Source organism: Catharus ustulatus, chromosome 1 (genome assembly GCF_009819885.2).
Source record: "Catharus ustulatus isolate bCatUst1 chromosome 1, bCatUst1.pri.v2, whole genome shotgun sequence".
NCBI lineage: Eukaryota > Metazoa > Chordata > Aves > Passeriformes > Turdidae > Catharus > Catharus ustulatus.
This window is the reverse complement of record NC_046221.1, coordinates 61,637,235-61,659,981: the sequence shown is the minus strand read 5'-3', so window position 1 is coordinate 61,659,981 and position 22,747 is coordinate 61,637,235. Positions and strand designations below refer to the sequence as shown.

The window sequence follows — 22,747 nt, the reverse complement described above, 5'->3', positions numbered from 1 at the left end:
CACGCTCTCCTTTTTGAAAATAGTAAAATATTTAAGCTAGAAGAAAGAAAAGAAATGGAAACACATTTCCCAAAACTCCAGAAGCTGGCCTGATCCTCTTGCACATTGGCAGACATTTCTTTTCTTACCTCCTCTGCGGTGAGCTCCTTTCAGATGTGAAGTCCTCTTCTAGGGGTGCAGGTTGCAACTACTGTCTAGTGCTCACTGGGATGGCTGTGTCAGACAGAGCTGGCTGCCAGGGGCTGCAAACACCAAGCCAGAAACACTCACAGGACCTTGGCTTGTTCTTTAAAACACAGGGCCCAGGAAAGCACTCTGCAAACCTGCAGTCAGGGGAAGGAAAGTGGCGGTCACAAAGAGAGGAACATTTTCAATGCAGCTGATAACTTTGCACTGCAGTGTGTCCCTTTACACACAGAAATGGCTGGTAAGTCTCTCATTGCCCCAAGGGAGGTTGCGAGCTGCTCCAGGCACACTGCCTGAAGCTGCTGCTTCCCAGAGCTCCTGCGTTAACTCTGTAGGAGCAGCCACCAGCGGCTTCGGAAGTGAGCAGTCAATCTGCTGTATCAGTTGCCCTGGCAGTCTGATAATTGCAATGGTGAAAACTGAGCCAGGGGATCCAGAAGGGTTTTTGGAACAGGCTTTCAGCAGGTTTCTGGCTCCTGTTGTGGAACACCTTCAACATTCACAAAAGAACAGTGAGCTAATTGTGAAAAACTGCTCTCAAAGGCCCTGTCTCCTGTTTGCTGTTTCATGTCATTTTGGTGAATTCTTCTTTAAAGGCATTTTCTTTCTGTTTTCTGGAAGCAGAATTCTGGCTTTGTACTTACGCCAACAGCCTTTGGGCTTTGTCTGCACAGAGTCTGGAAATCTTTCATTCCCCTCTCCCCAAGCCAGCCATGTTCAAACAGTGCTTGTGGAGAGGTGCTAATGTGCTTTCCCAGGCCTCTTCAGACATGATTTAAAAGCTGGTACTTTAAAGCATAACACAGAGAAATGCATTTGCAAAAGGATACATTTTTCTTCCACTTGGAGCAGAGCTATCTGATTTTTTATGAGAAAGTGAGCCAGAAGTTTTTTGATTTTGTGCACACTAGCTGAGTTATGATTTAATTGAGGATGTATTTTATCTTTGGAGTTTTTTTTAATCTTCTTTTTGTTCACTGCTTCAAGTTCTGTGATGGCTCTCCTTCAGACTTTACCAGCCTCACCTCATGTCCTCTCCACCTGTGGATCAATAATGTGAGTAATGTGTGATGCATACTGAAACTGGAAGTGGTTTGAGTTCCATTTGGAAGATGGTGCCTTCCATTTTAGAAATAAAACTCTATCCCAGTTTTTCACTGTCAGTTCCATATTTTCTGTAATATCCAGCTCTTCAGATGTTTCATTCTTCCTTCTGAATAACTATTTCAGACAATACATTTTTTCTGTACATTAACTGTACATTCTTGTTTAACTAACACCTTAATATTCAATCTTCTGCAGAAAAATGCTATTCTATGGTCAAGTTTTCAACTTCCAGGGATTAAATAATCCATTCTTCCTTGCTTCATTTAAAGGCTCAGTATTTACTGAATTCCTTTCTTTGCTTCTACACCTTTGAATGTGCCAACACTACTTTTTCTTGGGCTGCAGCTGTTCACTTGCACTCTCCCAGCCACAGTTGCCCCTACCTCTCCCTAGCTCTTTAATACACTGTGCTGAGAGGTTGAGCCAAGTGGCCACTCAGTGGCATTTGTTTTGGTGACCTTTATTATTTTCTTACCTCCCTTCAGCCAGTTGAGTCAATGTTTTGGGAACTTGCTACTGTCTCATTATGGTACATCCAGCAGGCTGAATACAGCTCAGACCGAATACAAGCGTCATGTGATGCCACAAACAAACCATTTATCATGAAGAAAATAAGACACCTGTATGTTTAGGTGTCTAAATCCCAACATGAAATCTGTCAGCTTGGATCCTTATTTTAACCCTCACTGAAACTCTTCTGGCAAGGATCTGAAGATACCTTCAAGGGTCTGTGCTGAAATGTTAAGGTGCAAATATTGCTCTAACACTTTCCCTGAGACTGATTTTCTTCAAGTTCTGGAGTATGTTGAGCCTGGAATAGAATAGGCTGAACTTCAGTATTAAACACTTTGCAACACAAAGTGGAACAGTTTGGAGAAAATGCCATCTGTACAGCCGAGCCTGAGAAGTGATGGAGAAGGATCTGCCTGCAGCCCCTGCTTCTGTAAACATGTTAATCAGAGCTGTCTGACTGCACAAATTTCCCAGGATGACCTCACTGGCAGTGGAAGCAGGTGCTTCCACTGTCCCTTTTAAGGTGCCTACATGCCATGTATGTGAGCAGATACTGATTTTTGGGAGCTAATGACCCATAATTTGTATACAAGACAGACCTACTATAAAATACTTGCAGACAGAAATCATTTTCCCTGCTGTAATAAACTTCCTGTGTTTGTGTCACAAATAGTGCAGTACCAGGGAGAGGGCCTCAAGTGCAAGCTTTTAATACAGGTATCTTTTGTTTGATAATGGATAGGGAGGATGTTATTCTCAAAGAAAAAAAAAATCTATTTATTTGCTTTAGTCAGCAATTTACTAAGTTAATTTACTTCCCATATATGAACATGTTCATGCTCCTGGGCATTTGCTACATTATTATAAATTGAATTAAGTAATAGGATGGAAAGAAGGATTTGGATTAATGGTGCTTTATATGTGCAGAACATACAAGAATCTTGAGCTTTATTGTGCTGCATTTTTAAAATTGCTCTCCCCTCTGAATGTTTGGGTGTTTTCCCACTGACAAGCTCGTTGCTAGATGCTGTAGTAGCACAAGGTCAAGCCCGCCCAGAGGTGGGGCTCTGGTACACAATGTTCTTTAGATTTAACAAGGTGGAATTGCCTAAGGCTTTGGGTCAGTGAGAAGATAAACAGCTGACAGACCAACAGTGGCATGAATTCACAGTCAGGTAGCTTGGACCCTCTTCCCCAGCTGTGGAAGGTCTTTTCTTCCCACAGCTGTGTCCCAGGCAGAATGGCACAATGAGAAACACACAGAAAATTGGTATAATTCCTAGGTGAAAGGTGAGAAAAAGCTGTGGGTTTCAATGGGGTTATAGAAGAGCATGGTATTCATCTCAAAAACAGAAAACTAAATAAGGAAAAGTATCTTCGGTAATATAATAATTTGAGGGGGGAAATGTGAATATACATCACTTAAGTAGAAATTATCATTAACTGTGACTCTTTATGGAAAAAGCCTGGGGAAGATGGGTAGGGGGCTGTGTTGAGGCTGTCACCTGATGGCCAACTGAAGACCACCTATTGTAGCTACTCAGCCCTTTCCAGAACAAAGTCTGAACCTCATATATCATGGTAAATTCCTCAGCCACCCAACTCCCCTGCAGTTGAAGGACTTCACTAGGCATACAAAGGGAACATGGTGTTCTTTTTCCTGTGCTGCATTGACGTAGCTCTTTCTGATAGGAAGCCTTAAATGCCTTGGTTTCTCAGTATTTCAGCTTCAAAGTTAGTGGGTAGCAAGAGATGGAAATGCAACTGTTTGCTATTAGTGAAAAAGAAGTAGATGGAGCTAATTGATCTACAACCTCCTTGCTTACAACCTCTTGGAGGATAAGATAAAGGGATCTGAGTAGTACTGCTTTGAAAAAACATAGAATGCACACAATGAGTAGTCACAGAAATTACAAATATTTAGAGGATGGGTGTAAAAAGAAAAACATTGTCCTTGCCTCACTGCACTGACTTTCCTAGCAACACAGAAGTTTCCAGCATCTTAGATGGCTTTTTGTTCTGCACTGGAACAAGATTTTTACTCTCTCAAAAAACCACCAGAGACAGGACTGCCGACCCAATGGTGCCTACCACCCAGCAGCAAGGCATTGATTCTCCCTACAGCTCTGACCTGAGTGCCCTAACCATTGAGTTTCATGTGTAACATGGCAGTGAAGCCTTAAACTTCCCACTCAGCATCTTTGTAAACCAGGACATCCTTCTCTGGACTTAGGGGTAAAGAACCTGTCAAATTATTTAGAATAGCATTTCTCACTTCTGAAACTCCTCATGCTCAATTTTCATGCAGCTTTGGGCAGTCTATCGAGTGTTTAATCGATTTTAATTTCTAGTTGGGTTTTGAAAGGATATTTTGTAATGTGTGCTGTAAGGAACCAATGGCACCATCAGACTAAAATAGTGAAATAGGATTTAACAGCAAATTTGTTATAATAAAGATGAAACTTTTGCATCTGCTGAGTCATTTCAAGAGGCATTAATTAAAAGGAAAAGTGCAAAGGTTGTTGCTGATATTTAATCCATCACCTTGGATTTTATGAAGACAGATAGCAAAGGACAGGAAAAAAGACCTGCTACAGGTGATGGTCTTCAGCCACACAAACTCCCTGCTTCCTTGCTGTACCCAGAGCTGTGCCAACTGGAACTCATCCGAATGTTTCATGGATGCTCTTGGGCTCTAAATGAGCTGCCACTTCTCCATTAAAACAAAAATGCTCCAAAAAAAACCCAATAGGAAAAGGATTGTTGGGCTCTATTTAACAAAACCGCGTGTCAAAGTGTCTGAAAAAGGGCAGTGGAAAACGAGTGACATCTTTTCCCTGCAGGGATTCATCTCATGAAAGCCCCAGCATGAAGCATTGTTAGATCTGCCTGGTGTGAATGCAGTCGGTCAGGTTATAACGTGGTAAGTAAGTCAATTTTACAATTTTGCACTCCCAAGCACTTTCATCTCTGTCATGACCATTATATGACAAAAAGCATTTTGCCAAGAAGCAGCCTTATCTTCTGGCTCAGGTAATTAATTATCGGTTGAGGAGAGGCAGCCTGTCAGCTTCCAAGCAGCACAGCACCTTCTTGTTCCTGAGCTACTTTCCTCTGAAACTGGCTGCACTTCAGAAAGCGAGCTGAAGGCACCCAAGGAGGCTGCTACCCCTCGAAAAACTTCCTCCCTCCCCATCCTTGCTTGTCCACCCTTCTGGCCTGAAACAGTTTCCCCACGGTGGAAGTGAGAAGGCTCCTTCATCACAATGAAGGAGAAGGAGCGGAAGGCAAATAGCTCTTTCGTGACACCTCCTGTTGATGCAGCCCCTCCACTGTGCTTCTGAGGGATCACCTCAGCCCTGTGAATTCTGAAAAACGTTTTGTTTTGGTTAGGTCTCTTTGTTGCCAAAAATATCACTGACAACTCTGGGCATTCATTTAGCGGTAATTCAATCACTCAACTTTCCTGACAATATTTTGTTTGCTTGCTGTCAGCAGCTCCAATGCTATTAAGCAGTAAATGTGATAAGCGGTGTAGATAAGCCATCAGTCTTGTTCTTATCAAGACTAAACACTGTGAGAAAAGCCCCAGTTTCACACAAATCTGCTTAAATAATTCTGCAGGTCCTAGCACTGAAATTACTCATGTTCTTCACTGCAGTGTCTTTGTTCAGCTTTGTGCTATAGATCAGCCAGTGGCATTAAAAAAAAACCCAATATTTAGAAATAATTCAATTTACAACAGATGTAGCATACACCAGAGCTCCCTTTACACCCTTAGCACCCTCCTATTTTGTTTTTAAAGACACACTGCTAATGTGAGCCACGATGGAATTAATGGGGTAACCACATTCCCTCCCTCCCCTTTAAACCACCCTCCTCGGATGCCAGTGCCTGCACCGTGATCTGTAAATTCTAACATTCACTTTTTAAAAAAAAACCACAACTGACAGAGTTCATGGGTGACACTGACCATATTGCTGCCCTCTTTCCATCAGCCATTCTTGCCTCTCCCATGTGCTGTTTTCATAGGTAAGAACAGGTTAGCATCCATGTGAATAATTTACAAACAGCCTACTGGTTGTTCAAAAGCCACCTCAATCCCAGAAGGTGACTCTGGCTTAGGTGGATATTTGAGGTTTGCATACAGCTGCTTGAGACCCACCTGTGGCCATCTGTTTTTCTCTCAAGCTTAATTGCTATGTAAAGAGCAAAAGCACTTTGGCAAACCTCACAGTTTTCTCTAATCTATGTTGCAAGCTGCTGGAACGGTAGCTCTGTTGTCTTTTTATAAAAAAGATGCCATACATACCAGCAACATGATACTAATGGCAACACGAGGAAATCATTTACCTGATTCCTGTCAGATGGGTGGTTAAGTGGAAGCCAAAAATAGCACATCCCTTCCTGAGCCCTGAAATTTGTTTCAAAAGCTCTGCAGTAACTTCAGCTCCCACTAAGAAGCTGGAAACCTTATTAATAATGTAAAGTCTTTAAAAAGAACCAGTCAAATTCACTAAGCCCACTGACCTCTCGCTTAGTGAATTCTCTGGACTGCATGCTTGTCTCATATAGGAGTCTGGCCTTTCCGATGTTATTTAATTTACTGTTTCTCATGGCAAACAGACTGGGGCAAGAAAAGCTTCAGGGCTAGTTCTCAATGCAGTCATTACAACGTGGCCTTTGCCACAGAGTGCTGTGCAGAGTTAGTTCTGCATCAAATGCCATGACAGACTGAATGGTGCCATAGGCATCAATCTGATGAGTGCTTTTCTGCATCCTTTCTTCTATAAAATAAAAATATCAACCTCTCTGCTAACTCAGGGAGTCCCACAGCCACTCTCTAGCAGGTTCCCAGGACACTGGTCACCCCAGGCTCACAGCACACCCAGGCTGCCATCAGACTAGCCCTCCTGTGAAGCCCTGCTCTGATTCAGAATATCTACACTAGCACTGAAGTTCAGATCATTCTTGATTCTCCCCACTTGGTGTGCATTGCTCAATCCTGCCCTACCAGGGTCTTCCTGCAGGAGCCAAACGGAAAGATGTGCTTCAGCCACTAAAGGGCTTTGAGTCCCTGGGAACATATCACAGCTACTCCGAAGAAAAAGCTGCTGAAAGACAAATGTTGGCCCCTTGGCACCGTTTTGCTCCTGATGAAGACACAGCCATCCTTCACTGTTTGGGCTCTGATCCACTTTATAGCCAAAGTGCTGCAATACGTGCAGGGCAAGATTAACAATGCATAAATTCTACTGGCCTGGACCCACATCTAGAGAGGAAGTTACTGTGCAGTTAGTGAGCAGGACCAGGAACTCACTGTGCACTAACTCTTCCTATACACCATTCGTAGTGATAATTTACTCTTCCTTGAAAAAGGCATATTTTCCTTCAAAAAAATTTAAATGCTACTTTATAGCACATTAAGATTCCCATGTTCATAAGCCTCCAGACAACAGGAATGCTGGATGATTAAACATTAATCTGAATGAAATTTCAGAGTGATTTTGTTAAACTATTTTAAAATTCTGTGTATTGTCATTTGGAATTAAAGGAGATGCAATTTTTTTTAATAAACGACAATTTACAGTTGAAATCTTAGTTTTGAATCAAAGAGCCACTACAAGAACTTACCTTGGTTTAATGATCCATTTCAAGAATCTGAAATTAGTGAATTTGGCTTAATTTTTTTTCTGAGAACAGCAGTGCAAATAAACACAACAGAAATCGTTCTGATTTTATTTTTCTCCCACTGTCCTTGATTTTCAGCCAAATGGATTAGGAGAATCCTTTAGACAGCAAAGCCTGTATTGAAGCAAATATAATACTTTGAGGTGAGATGTTAAATTTACACAATGAAATGTACTGAAGAAGCAATTTTTCCCAAAGCAGGGCAGGATCAAGCTTAACACTGTTGGATTCATTTTCCATTTGTTTGGCTGCCTGACCACATCTTTATTCAGTAAGTATGGTTTAATCTCAGAGTCTTGGGTGCTTGTGTTTGGTTTGACAGAAAAAACATAATTTCCAAATTGCTTCCAGTTTATGCTCTGTATTTCTTCTCATTTATAGAATGTTTTCTTCCTTGGTGTTTTGAGTGGGCAAACCCCCACACTAGGAAAATGTCTTTTCAGCCTGAGCATGGCTGCTGGCATTTGTTATACCAACGTGGAGGCGGACATATGTTGATTTTTACCTCCAAACCCTTTGTAGACAAGCAATTTCTGAGCATGTGGTGTGGCCTGCAGTCAGGGCCAGCCCCTGGGTTTGGCAGCTCAGTCACATCTCTAAACAGGGACAGTTTTCAGCATAAGTTTGCATCTCACCTGCAAAAAGTTGCAATCTACCTATACACGTTGTTGCTCCTGTTTCACTAAGTGTTCCCGAGTATACATTCACTGATGTATACCTGGGTCTCATCTGCAAATCAAAGAGCCAAGTACTGAGTTTCTTGCTTGGCAGAGTTCTCTCCCCTCCACCAACCCCATGACTCTGGCAACGAACAGACCTAGAAAAACATGAACACCTTTGTACATAACAAGCTTTCTGTTTCAGGGTAGATTTGCATATACTAACTTAAAATTTAGCTTATCTGTAATTGGAAGGTGCCTGGTATGCTGTTTGCTCTAGCAACTTGATGCAAGAGATTACAGAGATATTAATTCATTGCTGTGACTCTCAACAAAACTATAAAAACACAACCTGATGTCTAACAGAATAGGAAACTCACAGCAATATTATTTCCACACAAAAAGGATATAGAGTGTTCACAAGCCATCACCACAGTAGCTATCGCTACAGTAGCTCTATTACATCTTCCGTGACTTTCTTGATTTCCTTTTTTCGCTTTTTAATTTAACTCTTGTGATTTCCCAACCTGAGTAATTTCCCCTGAAATAATTTGAAAAATCAGCATTAATATAAAAGTACATCCTGCTTGCAACACATTATATTATTTATATAATAGCTTGCAGAAAACTCTAAATTCTCCTTTTGATACATCTTATACAGAAGGAGATGAGCACTCAGAAAATATTATACTTATGTAATATATAAACATGGCCATATTTATGTAATGTATACCCATGGCTACTGTTCTAATAGATCATTAATATTTTGCACATGCACATGACCACTTTAGTCACAAATAACTTGAGGAAAAAAACTACTGCATCTGCTGTCATTGATACAATTATGTTATCCTTCCCTTCTGCACTGTTACCTGCAGTATTATTTCTTAGCTCTGAGAAACTTGTTCCGATCAGCTGCCCCAAATGGAATCGGTTTAAAGTTATGTAAATAGAAGTTCAGCTTAATTATTTTCCTGTTTCAAAAATCACTTTTACCTGAAGTAAGTGATGCTTCATTTCCCTTTCTTGTTTTCACACCATCCCCTTCCCTCCCTTCAGCTACAAAAATAATTATCTCCATGACAGGTACCAAAATTATGCTATCTGCCTCTCTCCCTTCAAAAACACAGTCAGCAGCACTTGGTGACAGTTGATCAAAAGTATTACAATAATAGTGTTCAACACAGTCTCCACAGACACATTCACTTACCCAACTCTGGGATTTCTGCCTGCTATGAGAGCTGAAGAGTGGGAGTCAGGCTTCCAGGAGCTTCCTTTTGTTCCTGCCACCATCTCCAAGGAGAAAGTTTCTACTACCATCTCCACAGTCTACACACACCCCAGGTGGCCAAAGTTCATCATCACCATCACCTTTCTTTCCCTTTTTGTGACACCTTCTTTTAGGTTGACTCCTCTTTTTAACACCTCCTGCCTGATGCCACATTTTTAGGCACATCCACTGCAAAAGCTTCCAATTCCCCACTTGGTCCCTTCCAGACAGATGGGGACAACTCTTTGTACCAGTTTGCAGCTAAAACAACTTGGCTGACTGGGACACCAGGGTGAAACTGTACAATTATAGCTTTAATACAAGTTCTTACTGCCTCTGGCCATATACTGTTTCTTTGGTCATTGGTGAACTAATTTAACCATGGTGAACTAATTTAACAGCTTCTCCACCTATAAAACACACATACTAATACATGCATAAACTCTTGTCCCTAATACTACTTATTCCAAAAGACTCCTGAGAAACTGGATGCATTTGAAGAATGCTTATTGACACTCAGCTGAAGCATCTTATTGATGTGTAAAACCCCTTCTGTATTAGGTGACACAGTACAACAACTGAGATGCTAAAATAATCAAAATAAATCAACAACACAGTTCTAGACTTTAGACTCTTGTGAGTCTAAAGGAAAAGGTATATCCTTTCCCTTTTCGCAGCTCTGGAATAATATTCCAGCTTTTCTCAGATTACAGATTTTAAAAAGAAACCAAAATATTGCACTTAAATCTGCTTTTTTTTTGCTTAACAAAAGTAGGTCTTGGTGAGCAGTGCAAGCAAGTGGTTTTATGCTTACTACTTTTTAAAACATTTAAACATATTTAACAAATTTTAAACTAATTGAAGAAATGAAACAGAGGTGTGCTGTGTCTGTCATGTTTGCCATGTCCCTGCCCCTGAAGCTGCCATCTGTGGAACATAAGCAATAGGAACACTAGTGGGATGGATTGGAAAGAAATGGGTAAACATACCTGCAAACCATTTAATCATACTCCTCTGAAATTGTTGGGACAAAATTTTATTTGAAACAGGACCAAGTAGAAAGTAGGTCCAAGTAGAAAATGAAATTTTTAAACTGGAAGACTGATGAGGCTGCACCCACACCTGTATAAAGAGAGCTCCTCACAGAAAGTCATATAAATGTGTTTTTGATTGCAGTAGAAAGGCTTGATTGTAAACCAAACTCAATTGTATTTACTCCAAGCAAGGAGGAAAAGCAAGAAGGAATGGTTGCTATCCCACTCTTCTATAGGCATGGGCATGAAACAAAGCTGCCAATTTGCCTTTTGTGGCCCTCTTCTAGAGGCGAGGAGGATTGGAATGGTGGCTGTAGCCTCCCTGCTGCAGCTGTGGGTGCTGCATAAGCCAGGAATGGCACACACTGCATGGCCTTCAAGGAACAGGAGCACAAAGCAGCACCAAAGCAACAGCAATGAGCCAAAAAGCTGGAGCCAGCACCCAGTTTTCACCATCAGTTCAGCCAAGACTGCACCATTTTGATCCTCCAAACCAGTTTAACTGCTCCATGTAACCTTTTCCCCATCTGCTTATAAAACTGGAATTGTATTATTTTTAATGGTAAGTGGCATGGACCCCATAAATAACATTCTGCTATTGATCTTTAATATTACTCTTTTCTATCATTGGTGAAGTAAAGAAACTGCAACTTAGTGGAACTGGGGGGGTGAGGGAGATGGAATACTGTTTAGTATTTTGGAATTATTAAAAGTGGAATTACACCTGTCTGGTCATGCTCACTCTTCACTTCTGGGGATGTACAACTAATCTCCAGTGCAAGTTGAAAGGTAACGTCTGAAGATAATAGTAGCACATCAGTTTGTGAATAGAAGTGAGATCCTAATCTCCATAGCCTTGTCAAATTACATATTAGGAATTGGGGGTGGGGAGAAGAAATAAATACCTCCATTTTTTTAAACACATTATTTTGAGGAAATACAAGCCATACACAGGTAGGATAAATCCATGCTAAATAAATAAACAGAACTGGCACAGAAAATGAACTGCACGAAAATCTCATGCCAGGGGAAATATGTTCCAGACTATCTGTGCTGTCAAGCATCAAAAAAATGAGAAGAAAAAGGTCTTGCTGTATGAGAAAGACAAGTGGTTTCAAATGGTTCTTTAACACTGATACAAACAAGGTCAGATATTGTGATGCCTGTCTCACTTCCAGACTTCAGTGGGAGTGCAGAGGGGAGTGATTAATGGAGAGCATGCAAGAAGCAGTGCCGAAATGGAGCTGAGAAGGACAAGAGCAAGGTCCTGTTTGTTTGTCTTTACATAATGCTAGAGAAACAGAATATGAAATGAAATTAGACGGCAATGTACTTAAATTGCCAATTACTTCTTCACTGCTATCTTGAAAACCAAATGCTTCAAGAGCAATGAACTGTTGCCTTGAAATTTGATATATTTTGTAGTGGATGTAAGCAATAATTAGTAAAAACCATGAAATGCATACACATACACAAAGAGAATCTCCCTAATAGCTACAGATACTACAGGCAGAACTATGTCCTGCTTTCTCTGAGACAGAGCTGGCTCCTGCAGAGACAAGGGGCTGCCTGGGACTGACAGTTTTTATCAAGTTTGACCTAACAAATTCTTGCACTTAATCTACTAACTGAGAAAAGAAACTAATTAATGCACGCATAATCTTTGCTTCAGTAATAAGAGGCAAAAATAGTGACAGATACCATAACTAGCCAGAATTTTCACCAAGAGGAAGCAAAGGAATTATTTTTTAAAATACACCAAAAATTAAAATTAATGAATAACAGAATCCAATTTAAAAATAAAATAAAATGTGTTAAGACTGACAAAAATCTGGAGTCAGGTACTTGCTACAGAGGCATTTTGAAAAAGCTGTCAGGAGATAAGAGACACCTCAGGAAATGCATTTCGATCCTTACAAATAGGCTTGGTACCGTAACTTGGTACGGATGGGGGTTGAGGGGAGCAGAGGGAGGAGTCGGGGTAGAGCATCCTCGTTGCTAGAACCATAAAAGTTACGAGTGTGGTGTGCTTTTTGTTTGCCTGGAGGAGCGGCATCCTGCAGCGGTGTACGAGCGGGCAGAGCCCGAGCGCTCATGCCGGCATCCCAAGGCTTCTCGTTCCCCCAAGCGCCCGCTCGCAGATCGGAGACATCCGCCCGGGTAATGATGTCTCTGCCCGAGAGTCTGTGAACGCCGTTCCCCGCTTTGCCCCCGAGGCAGCTCCGGCACACGCGAACCGCCGGCGCTCGGGACAGGCTCCGAGCCGAGCCGCGCTCTGCCGCGGCACCCCGAGGCTGCCGGCACCGCTCCCGCCTCCCGGACGGGCTCCGGGGCAGAAACTCGGGGAAAGGGCTCTCCCCGCCTCGGGAAGCGCCGGGCACGCCCGCGGGCTCGCTGGCAGCGCTCACCTGCCGGCTGCGCGGAGCCGCCCGCGGGCTCGGAGCGGGCGGGGAGCCCAGGCGGGACCGCAGCGCGGCCAGCGCGGGTCCGGTGCTCGGGACAGCGCGTTCGCCGCCTCGGAGCGCGGCACGGCCGGGCTCGGGCTGAGCTTGGGCAACTCACGGCAGCGGCCCGGGCAGCGGGGGCCGCGCTGCCCCGGTGAGGGGAGGGGGCTGCTGTTTAAAGCCGTGAATGAAAGATGAAGGCCGCTGCCCGGGCAGGACGCGCCCGCTGAGGGGCCGGCGGGGGCCGTGCCCCGGCGGCAGGCGGCGCTCCGGGGCTGGCGCTGGGGCTGCGGCGGCAGCGGCGGCGAGCGGGACCGCGCCAGCCCGAGCAGGGAGCGGGGCGAGGCGATGGAGCGGGGAGTAGCCGGCGCCGTCCCCGGTCCGGCGAGGAGGAGGCAGCGGCTGAGGTGAGAGGGGCTGCGGGCCGAAAGCACCCGCTGGGCGAGGGAATGGCGCTGGGTGGCGGCAACTTCTGCGCTGGCCGGCGGCACCGTGCGCCAAGTTGCCGGGTCCCGTCCCTGCCCGGGCCGTGCGCGGGGCCAGGGGCGCTGCCAGAGCCGGGGCCGTGCTGCCTGTCCCGGTGCCTGTGGCGGGCTCGGCCCTGCCCTGCCCTGCCCGGCCCGGCCTGGCACCGCGGCCGAAGGTGCGGGGGCTGGGGGGCGCCGGGGGCTGTGCCGGGGCGCAGCCGCTGCCCTGCCCGGGCTGCCCCGAGCGCTGCTCTCTTCACTTGCCTGCTTGGGTATTTGGGGTGGCGGCGCGCTTTCGCTACAGGAACGGGGTGTGCGGAGCTGGCACAGGGACGACGGCGGTGTGCCCGTGCATGGAGCGGCACAGGGACGCCAGATACTATAGTTTTTGCTTGGGTAGAGCTCCCGCTGATTTGCCGGGTCTTTCTCAAGGTTTACGCAAAATTAAGTCTTTAGTCAGGCTGCAACATCTCCTAAATAATATGTTTAGCTAACGTGATTTTGACTTCCAGTTTGGATCCTGGGCAAAATTTGCTCTGAATAAGCATGGCAGTCATAGTTAATGTTTGCTAAATGCATTACTATCAGTTTGAGTGCATATTATTAGTATGATCAGACCGTAAATTCTGAAGGAATGTGAAGGGGCTGTCTTGATACAGATCTACACCGTATGGTTTGAATATTCCGGCTTTGGCACTGACCCTGAAAACAGTGGTTGAGGTTTGTCCCAAAGAAGAAGGTACCTGACTGTAAGGCCCTTGACGAGCCCCATGACTTCTAGTGGAATCTTTCTGAAAAGACAATCACTCCTTTCTTTGAAGCGCTTGTGCAGCAGATACTTTTGCAAGAAGAACTTCTTAATGCATCTTTCTCCCCAGGGTAAAATTGGATAGGTCCATAAAACCTCCACCTGAGGGTATTTTTTTAGTCCAGCCTGAAGCACCAAAGTTGCTTAAGAAGAAAAGCTGTCTTTTGAGTCTGCTTATCCCTCCCCTGGCTATTTCCACGGTTCTGAAATGACTTGAGGGTGACCTTCAGAGAAAACAGTCAGCTTTGCTCAGAGGATTTCAAACCTTTTATTTGCCCTTCTTAAGGCTTCTCTAAAACAAACAAGCAGAACATTTGGAAGGAAACCTATGACTGAATATTCAGCAATTCATTTCCCTTGGGTAAAAGCTGATAGATGTTTTCACTTGTTTTGGAAAGGTTTTTAGCCAAGCAAGAAATATCTGATTTGACACTGCTGAAGTAAAGCATGAGGTAAGGCAAAGGAGCATAGTATTTTTTTGGTACATCACTCCTGATGTGGGGAAGCAGGGGTTAGAAACTGGGTGAACTGTTGCAGGGCTTTTTCCATTATACTTTTGTTTTGGTGGGTTAATCAGTGTATCAGTTTCTGTGAAAACTGGAGACTCCTGCCTTTTAGTAAACATTAGCGATATCAGTAGGTATTTTCAGGAAGTGCCTATCTGAGACACTGTGGCACTCACCAAGAGATTAACAGCACTCGGCCTTGTACCTCTGGGCTTGTGCCTAATAATGCATCGCAGGAGCACTGCATTAGCTGTCAGTAAATGCTTGCCATCACTTCGGGCTTGAGTACGGAGTTGTTTTGAAACAGCACAGAAAGAAAAGTTTCAGCTCAGTTTTAAAATGTGACACAGCCCTTTGTGTGACTAACTCTCACGATGCATGGATCTATTGTCGGGGCCCCCATTAATATAGCCCAGCTTTGTTTATGCGCCTTTGGTTTTGAAGACCTAAAACATGTGAGTTTACTTGTTTAATTTCCCCTTAGCAGCTCTGTGTTGATGAAACAGATGAGAGAAGAGTTTCTTTAGAATTGCATTTCTTTGCTGAACTTAACCAGGACTATGAAGGTCTTTGGATGGTTCTCATATTTCGCTTTCCTTTGTCATTGTGTTTGTTTCTGGGAGAATTCCTTTCAAATGCCGGACTATGATTTCAGGACACTGTAAGAAATTACCAGGTAATCAGATTGTGCCTTGCACTGAACCCAGCACCGTCTGTAGTCAGACAGGATCAGTAATCAAGCCAGTGCTGGATAGATTTTTAGACACTGTGGAAACCCCTGGACTTCTCCAGCACGAGTCCAGTCTAATTGGAGAAGCTAGAGCCAGAAAAGCTGATGGGAACTGATGATGCTGTAGCTGTACCTGTGCTAATATTGTGCACTGATGGTCTTGATACTGGGTGAGTGCCCAGGTGGGAAATTATTCCAGAGTATTGTCTTCTGAATGCTCAGCATAGCTTTTAGCTTGTGAACTTGCATGCACACAGCTGTTTGCTTGCTTATTTTGAGCACAACTGGGGGAAAGACTGAGATGGATTTGATCACTGTGTCCCTCAGATTGCTTGCAAGAAAGAAATAGAGGCAACATTTTAAGACTGAATGAATGATAAAAGTAAATGTTCAATTTAAATGGTATTAAGAGAAGATAGTGAAAACTCCTGATTTTTTTAATGTCTGAGTGATTGAGGAGCTTTTCTCTTATTTTAAAAATGACACGGGCTATCAAGGACCAGAGTGTTAAACCTGTGATGCAGATGGGTTTCTGTTGAGGGTTCAAAAATTTTTGGATGCATGTAGGTGATAAGGATTGAGATTATTTCTCTTCCAATGTTTTGTAGCTCTACTATAAAAATGAAGAAACTATCAGCTCTGGGGCGGTACCTCTTTAAATACTCAGTGTGCCTTGAATTGCATGGAGAAACTTTTTGCTCAGTTAAGACACTGATTTTGAGTTACCCGAGTTGGTGTTTCCCTACTCATATGAATATCTTCATCAGATTCTAAGAGGTGTCGTAATCAGTCAAGGGACTTTAACACTTTGTTTGCATCAGGTATTTTTGGGAACCAGTTAATTAAACCTGACAGCTTTAAGTTACTTGGTACTGCTTCCCTGGTATGCTTCCTCTGCACCACATTCATTTTGTGTTTCAAGAGGCAGTTTAGCCCCGTGAAAAGTCAGGGTTTGTTGCTTCTGTTCATTCCTCTTGTGTAGTGCTTTGCCTGTGGGAGACTTTTTCCTTGCTCCTTACTTCTGTGTTCTTCACTGGACTAAGATACAAATGCAAATTAAGATTCTGTGCACTGTGGTTAAACGGTGAGCTGAGTGAAAAAAACGTTTGTGGAATCTCTGGGGCTGGTCTTAGTGCCTGATGAAAGACCAGTGGCTTTTCCCTGACTTCCCAGCAGAGAGCATGAACACTCCTATGTTATTTAATATGAGAGAGGGGCTGAAGTCACTCTGCTTTCTTAATATTGTTCTTCTGCCCTTACCACCTCAAAAATCATCTGTGATGGTTTACTCTATGCTGATGTGCTTTAGGATGAGTGCTTTACATCTTCAGACTCTCAGTGCATTCACTAACCTTAGGTGCATGAAGAGCAATTTCTGGAGCAGTTTTCTTCTCATTAAATATTTAAAATCTCTTTGTTTTTTCACCCTGGAATTAAGATAAGAAGTATGCAGTTTCCCAGGTTCTTAACATGAACTGGCATCTCTGATAATTGTTCAGGTCCTACCAACACAATTGCCATTTCATAGCCATTTGGTGATAAAATCTAAATCTTTAAAGCAAGTCAGAGGTTTGTGGTATTTTTTCCAAGTGACAGAAAGCTAAAGGAGGAATTTCAATTACTGTAATTGAATTAAGCCACTCTAGTCTATTCCTATTCCTGAGCAGAAAAGGTCCTGAATGATTTCTTTCTTCTTCTCTTTCAGGGTTGTAAATAAATACTTTAAAAATAAGGATAATTAAGACTGTAAACTGTGATGCCAGCTATTGATCAAAATAAATGTAAAACCACTAAGTTTGCAGGATATCTGCAGAAACAGTGGTTCTTCATGCTCTGCGCTTGGTGGACAGTGTCCTTCTGAGCTCTCAGTAGAATTTGTGATGCTTATTGAAAACAGGAGATCCAACTAAAGCGTGTTAGAGTTCTGCACAAGTTGCAGGAGGTAAATCAATGTTTGACAAATGGGAAAGAATATGGGCATTTAAAAGAAAAAATGTGCTGAAGATTCTAGGAATATTATAGCAATGAAACAAAAGAGATGAAACAAAAATAAAGCATTAAAAATGTATCTTTTCAGTGTTGTTTCAAGAAGAAGAATTATACTCATTGATGTTTATGGAGATAATTCTCATCTTCTTATTCAGAGCTTTGTGTTCCTTGAAGATACAAATAATATTTAGACTGAGATGGTACCCACAAGAAGCACTTTGTAAATATTAATGTTGTGGGGGATTTTTGGCAATTGAGTTAGAGCTGTTTGTCTCAGCCATTTATAAATGGTTCTGTGAACAAAATAAATAGACTGGTACCAAGTGGCCAGGGAGTAATGGGTGAGATCCATCTTTGTCTGTGTGCAGAGTAGTGCCAGGATGCCCTGGCAAACTGCTTACCCTTTGGGAATGGGAGCAGTTGGGGCTGTGTTGGTGATATCCTTCTCTGCTTGAACTCCATCATTCCTTAGGGGAAAAAGGATGCTGACATGCAGCAAGATCAAAGAATCATTTGGGTTGCAAAAGACCTTTAAGATCATGATGTCTAACTACAACACTGCCAAGCCCGTTACTACTCTGACTTTGGTACACCTGGGATTTGAGCACAGTCCTTTGGGAACTTTGGAGAGGATTTATGAACATGTTTATGTGTTTATTATGCGTCTCTTTCCATCTTGCAGTGTTTGTTGGGGTTTCTTTTAAAGTTTCTATTCAGACACATTCTTGGGATGGACTGACAATAAGGTTTCCTAGATGTACTTGAAGCAGTTGTGTATTGGCTGTGTACCAGATTGCTCGCATCATCATTTTGTGTACATTTGCCCCACTGTCTGAGTTAGAAGAGATCTGTGATTTTAAAATGTTTAAGGAGAAACTGGACAGATTAAGGAAAAAGAGGGAGAAGTAAACCAGATTTGGGATAAACCATTCTCCAGGGATTTGGCACAGCTGTGAGAATAAATTTTTTTTGTGCCTAGCCCTGTACCCCTGAAAACTAAATCTAGCTTCTTCAAGTCTAGCAGTCTTTCTGAGACTTTGTGATTTTTACCTGTCCAGGGTGTTGAACACAGAACTGAACCCTCAAATGGAAGCTCATTTCCATTGACTTTTTAATTTCTTGAGTTAGAACCGGACCTACACTGCTGCTTTTAAATGTTTGTCACATCAAACCAGCTTTGAATCAAGGAGAATACTGCTTGGATACCCATTTGTTGAAAAGGGATATCTCTTAGTGCAGATTTGCTTACTGTGGTGACTTTGAGGGCATAAACATTTGCATCCTTTCAGAGTCCCTCCCTTTGCCTTCTCTTCCCCCTTGGTCCCTCCCTTGCTATGGTAGTACACAGATTGTGAGCCCTGGTTTCTGTGCTGTGTTCCATTCCTGGCTCAGGTGGCTTTGGCATTCCTGGGCTGTTACTGACCTGAGCTGGGAGGAGTTCATTCACAACTAAACTCTGTTTACAGCAATAATGTAAGAACACCACATTCAGAGTCAAGAACAATGGGAATGTGCTGGTTTAACCAGACAAGTGATGTAGATTAATGAAGGGACCAATATGTAATTCCCATTTAAGGGTCTAGGTCGTGTTGTTTGCTTGAGTGGTGGAAGGCAGTGTCAGCCAGGAACCTGTCCCACTGTCTGAAGCTGGTTATCATAATGATGGACAGATTTTTGCAGTGTATGGAAAAAAATCTTTAGGGTTTTGTTTGGTTTTGGACTTTGGGTTGGTTTTTTTTTTTTTAGTGGGGAGTGGGTTTAATATGTTTCTAAGAATAAGAAAATCTTGCTTTGGAAATGAGGTGGAAACAATTGCTAGAGAAAATGTGTTATCAACACTGTGAATCATTGAACATTCTAAATAATAGGATGCAGCATAGACTGAGCTAGAGGGAAGATGAGGGGTTTTTGAACTTCTCAGAGTGAAGTGTGAGAATCCTAGGTACTCTGTGCTGAACAGATTGTAACAGACATGAGGAAAAATACTTGTTTTCAGATTATCAGTGCAATTTTTTTCAGCTGGTAAAGCCAGGAAGCCAGAGCTTCTATGGAGACTCAGTAATCACAATATAAATTATTTCAACAAAACTCTGATTGAAACTCAAGCCTCTTTAGAGCTTTTCAAACATTATCCCAAGGTTAAAGTTTGTAAGGGTTAGAATTTACTTTATTTATTCTGACCTGTTAGGATGAAATTTCAACTTGGTTCTGACAAATTAATTCTCTTCCCTCACAAACTGTCTTTGATAATATTCCAGAGTTAAGTGGTAAATACTTGAAAGAGCAGATATTTCCCAGGACATGGAGCACATCTCGTAAGATTTAGTTTCTAATTCTGACACCAGAAATGATTGTTTTTGGAGGTCACTATAATGTGCTTCTAGTTAATGAAGATTATGGTAGACCATCAAGACTGAGTCTTGCAGTGAAATTGCAGTTATACGTTGATGGCAGAGGCCTGCTACGTGTCTCCATGGACAGTCTGGTACCACTTTGTTACCATTACTGGACCTTTTGCCATCTTTTCAGACTGCAAGACCTTGTTGTTCAGTTGAGCTGTTAAATTTGATTACAATAATGCACGCTGATGTACACTAATGCATGTTGATTGCAATAATGTGTGTTGACATATTTCTGAACTTACCTCTGTGCTCAGAATAATGACCAGCCTTACATGCCAGGCTTAAGCAATCAGTGAAGCCACAAGAGGCTTGTCTGTGGTTTCTATTGATGGGCATGAGTATGCTAACTTTGAATGGTATCATTTTTATGATGGCTTTCACTGTACAGGAGAACACAGTAAATTTGTGACCCTGTTTTACATTTAATCAGACACAGTTTCTGTGCCAGTACTCAAATTAATTTATTCAGTCCAAGTTCCCAGCTAAGTTTTAGGTTTTTTTCCAGCTTGCATACAGTTGAACTTGTGTTCATTGTTTAAGGGAAAGTCACATCAATTCCTTAAGAAAGTCTCCTCTATTCAGCCTACAAGAAGGCAGGAACAACTGTAGTCATACCAGTTCTGGTTCAGATAAGGTTGATTTGTTTTAAGTTCGTACCTAGAATAATTTTATTGCTGTGTTCTTGTCTGTTTTGCTTTTCAAGGTCATTTATTCAGACTTTGAGGAGTAGTTTTTAATGTTATTATATACTGTAAAATCATCAAAGGTGTTTCAGGAAGGACTTTTCTGAGTATGACTTTAAAGCCTGCAAAAACCCCTGCAAATATATATGGATTAAGGAAGCTGATCAGGGTTACATATAAAAGAGAGAAAAAAAGAGAAATTTTGAAGTCCTTTCATGACAAGTTTAAGTAGTCTAGAAGGCGGTATAAGGCTCCATTTAATATCTACTGATTTAGAAACAAAAGGTTGAGTCCTGTGAGGCTGGAAAATGCGCAGCATGCACAACCTTTTCCTTATCCACCAGAAGCAGGAGCAGCATACTCTCCGAGCTTTAGAGTCCCAGCGTTTTATGATTGTAGACTGTGAATATCCTCTTTCACGTGTATATTCTTCAGTGTAAATGTCGCTAAAATATTTCTCAGTTTAGTATTGCATTTAGTGTTTCCCTAAAAGCCTGGTTTTTGAACTCAGCCTCTCCTGGTGGTTACATGAGGCTTCTTCACACCATGAAGGCTTCCTCTGGCAATGGAGGGACTGGAATTTGTTCTGTAGACTGCTGTTCAGGGTTCTTAATTGGGAGCAATTCCTAGCTGCATGGCAGGGAGATGTTCTTCTTGGGGTGCTGAGGTAAATCAAAGAATCCTGTCCAGACCTACCTTCGTGTAAATGAGAGTGTGCCTCAGTCCTGAGTGTTTGTACTTGTATTTCTTTGTACTTGTACAGCAGTCTAGAGTGAAATCCCTCAGCGTTATGGATTAATAATATATCACCCTTGGACTAAGCAAGAGTAAAACTTCTGATTTTATTTCTTGTCTGGTTTTAAAATAAAAAACTGTGAAAAGATCTTACGTTCTTTGTCTAACCCTGACAGACTTCACCCTTAGAATCTTAGAATCACAGAATCATAGAGTGTCTTGAGTTGGAAGGAGTCCACAAGGATCGTTGACAATTTGTTCTGTGGCTTCTCAATTTCCACTGCAATCTGCTGGTGTTCTTGCCTAATTACTTTTCAGTTAAAATAGGTGATACTCACTTGGCTTTCTTCCTCCCCCTAAGTTCCAAGATTGTTGTTCCCCACTTGGGTCAAGTGAGAGCAACCTCAGGACTGCCCAACTTGGTCTGTTTGTCAACACGTATGATCAGGGATGCACTTTCCATCTGGAAGTCACTTTGGCAAGCTCTGCTTTTCTCCTGCAGGAAGGGAATCAGCACAAATACCTTCGAAACGCACTAACTTGGACTTGGCACAGTAATACCATGTTTTCTGTAGGTGTAGATTTTAACTGAGCAATTGCAATCAAAGATTGGTCGCTCCTCTGCACTATCCCGTGGCACTGGATAATAGAACAGTATGAGTTGGAAGGGACCCCTCATGAGTAATTCACACAAACAAGCTACTGAGTATGTTGGTGTCCTGAAGCTGATGAGCTCACAAAAAGTAACAGGTCCTTACAGAGCATTGAAAAGCCTTTTATTTATCAAATCTCATATATTCTCTTTTATTTATCAAATCTCATCCATTCTAATGACTAGTTCCCAGTTCTTGTGCTTTGTCGTGTTAATAATTGCGGTGAATCATTTTTAATAACCACTGTGTTTCTCTGTAAGCTCTGATAGCATCTGTGGGAGACTGTGACAAATAATACCTGTTCAAATGCTGCACATGTGGGTATGCATGCTTTTTTGTTTCATATCAAACACAACTCCTTGTTCAACAACCTACTACAATTCTAAATACTGGATGTATTTTTTAAGATAATCGAGAATTTGTTTATTCCTTAAATGAAGGGATTCACCTTTAGCTTAAGTGAGAGAAGACTGGTGTATGATCCAAAAACTCATCATTTGATACTTTTTAATACACTGGATTAATTGAGCTTCTTAATAAAACAGTGTTATGAGGGGGGCACATTGCTCTACGCATGATCAGTGTGAAGAACCAAAGTCAGATGAGGATTTTGTCATGTATAGTGGCAGCCACCTGATTCTTTTCTGAAGCCTCTGGAGTCAGCATTTCTCTGGGCTCTTCTTACTTCATTCTTGGTCAAGATTTTTCAAGCACATTCAGACTGTTGAAGTTTAGGGATGTGATTCCTTCCCCACCTTTTTGCTTGCTTGACATTCTTTATACCACTCTTGGCATTCTCAAAAGCGGACCATTATCGAAGAGAAGAAGTATTTGTACCACCAAAAGATCCCATTCTACAATTTTTAGGTA

The 22,747-nt window shown here is 42.3% G+C and overlaps 1 protein-coding gene across 3 annotated transcripts in view; it reads left to right on the top strand.

Moving 5' to 3' along the window:
- Positions 1-12,445: 12,445 nt before the first annotated feature.
- The window catches only part of KCNG2 (potassium voltage-gated channel modifier subfamily G member 2), a 53,866-nt gene continuing 43,564 nt past the window's right edge, over positions 12,446-22,747 (top strand). Inside the window, exon 1 of one of the 3 annotated variants that reach the window (XM_033073747.2) lies at positions 12,446-12,620. The gene's annotated coding sequence lies outside the window, so the exon portion shown is untranslated. Of the gene's footprint in view, positions 12,621-13,225; positions 13,312-14,558; positions 14,632-22,747 lie in introns of those variants that run through there. The other 2 variants (XM_033073738.2, XM_033073764.2) reach the window with 2 other exon arrangements.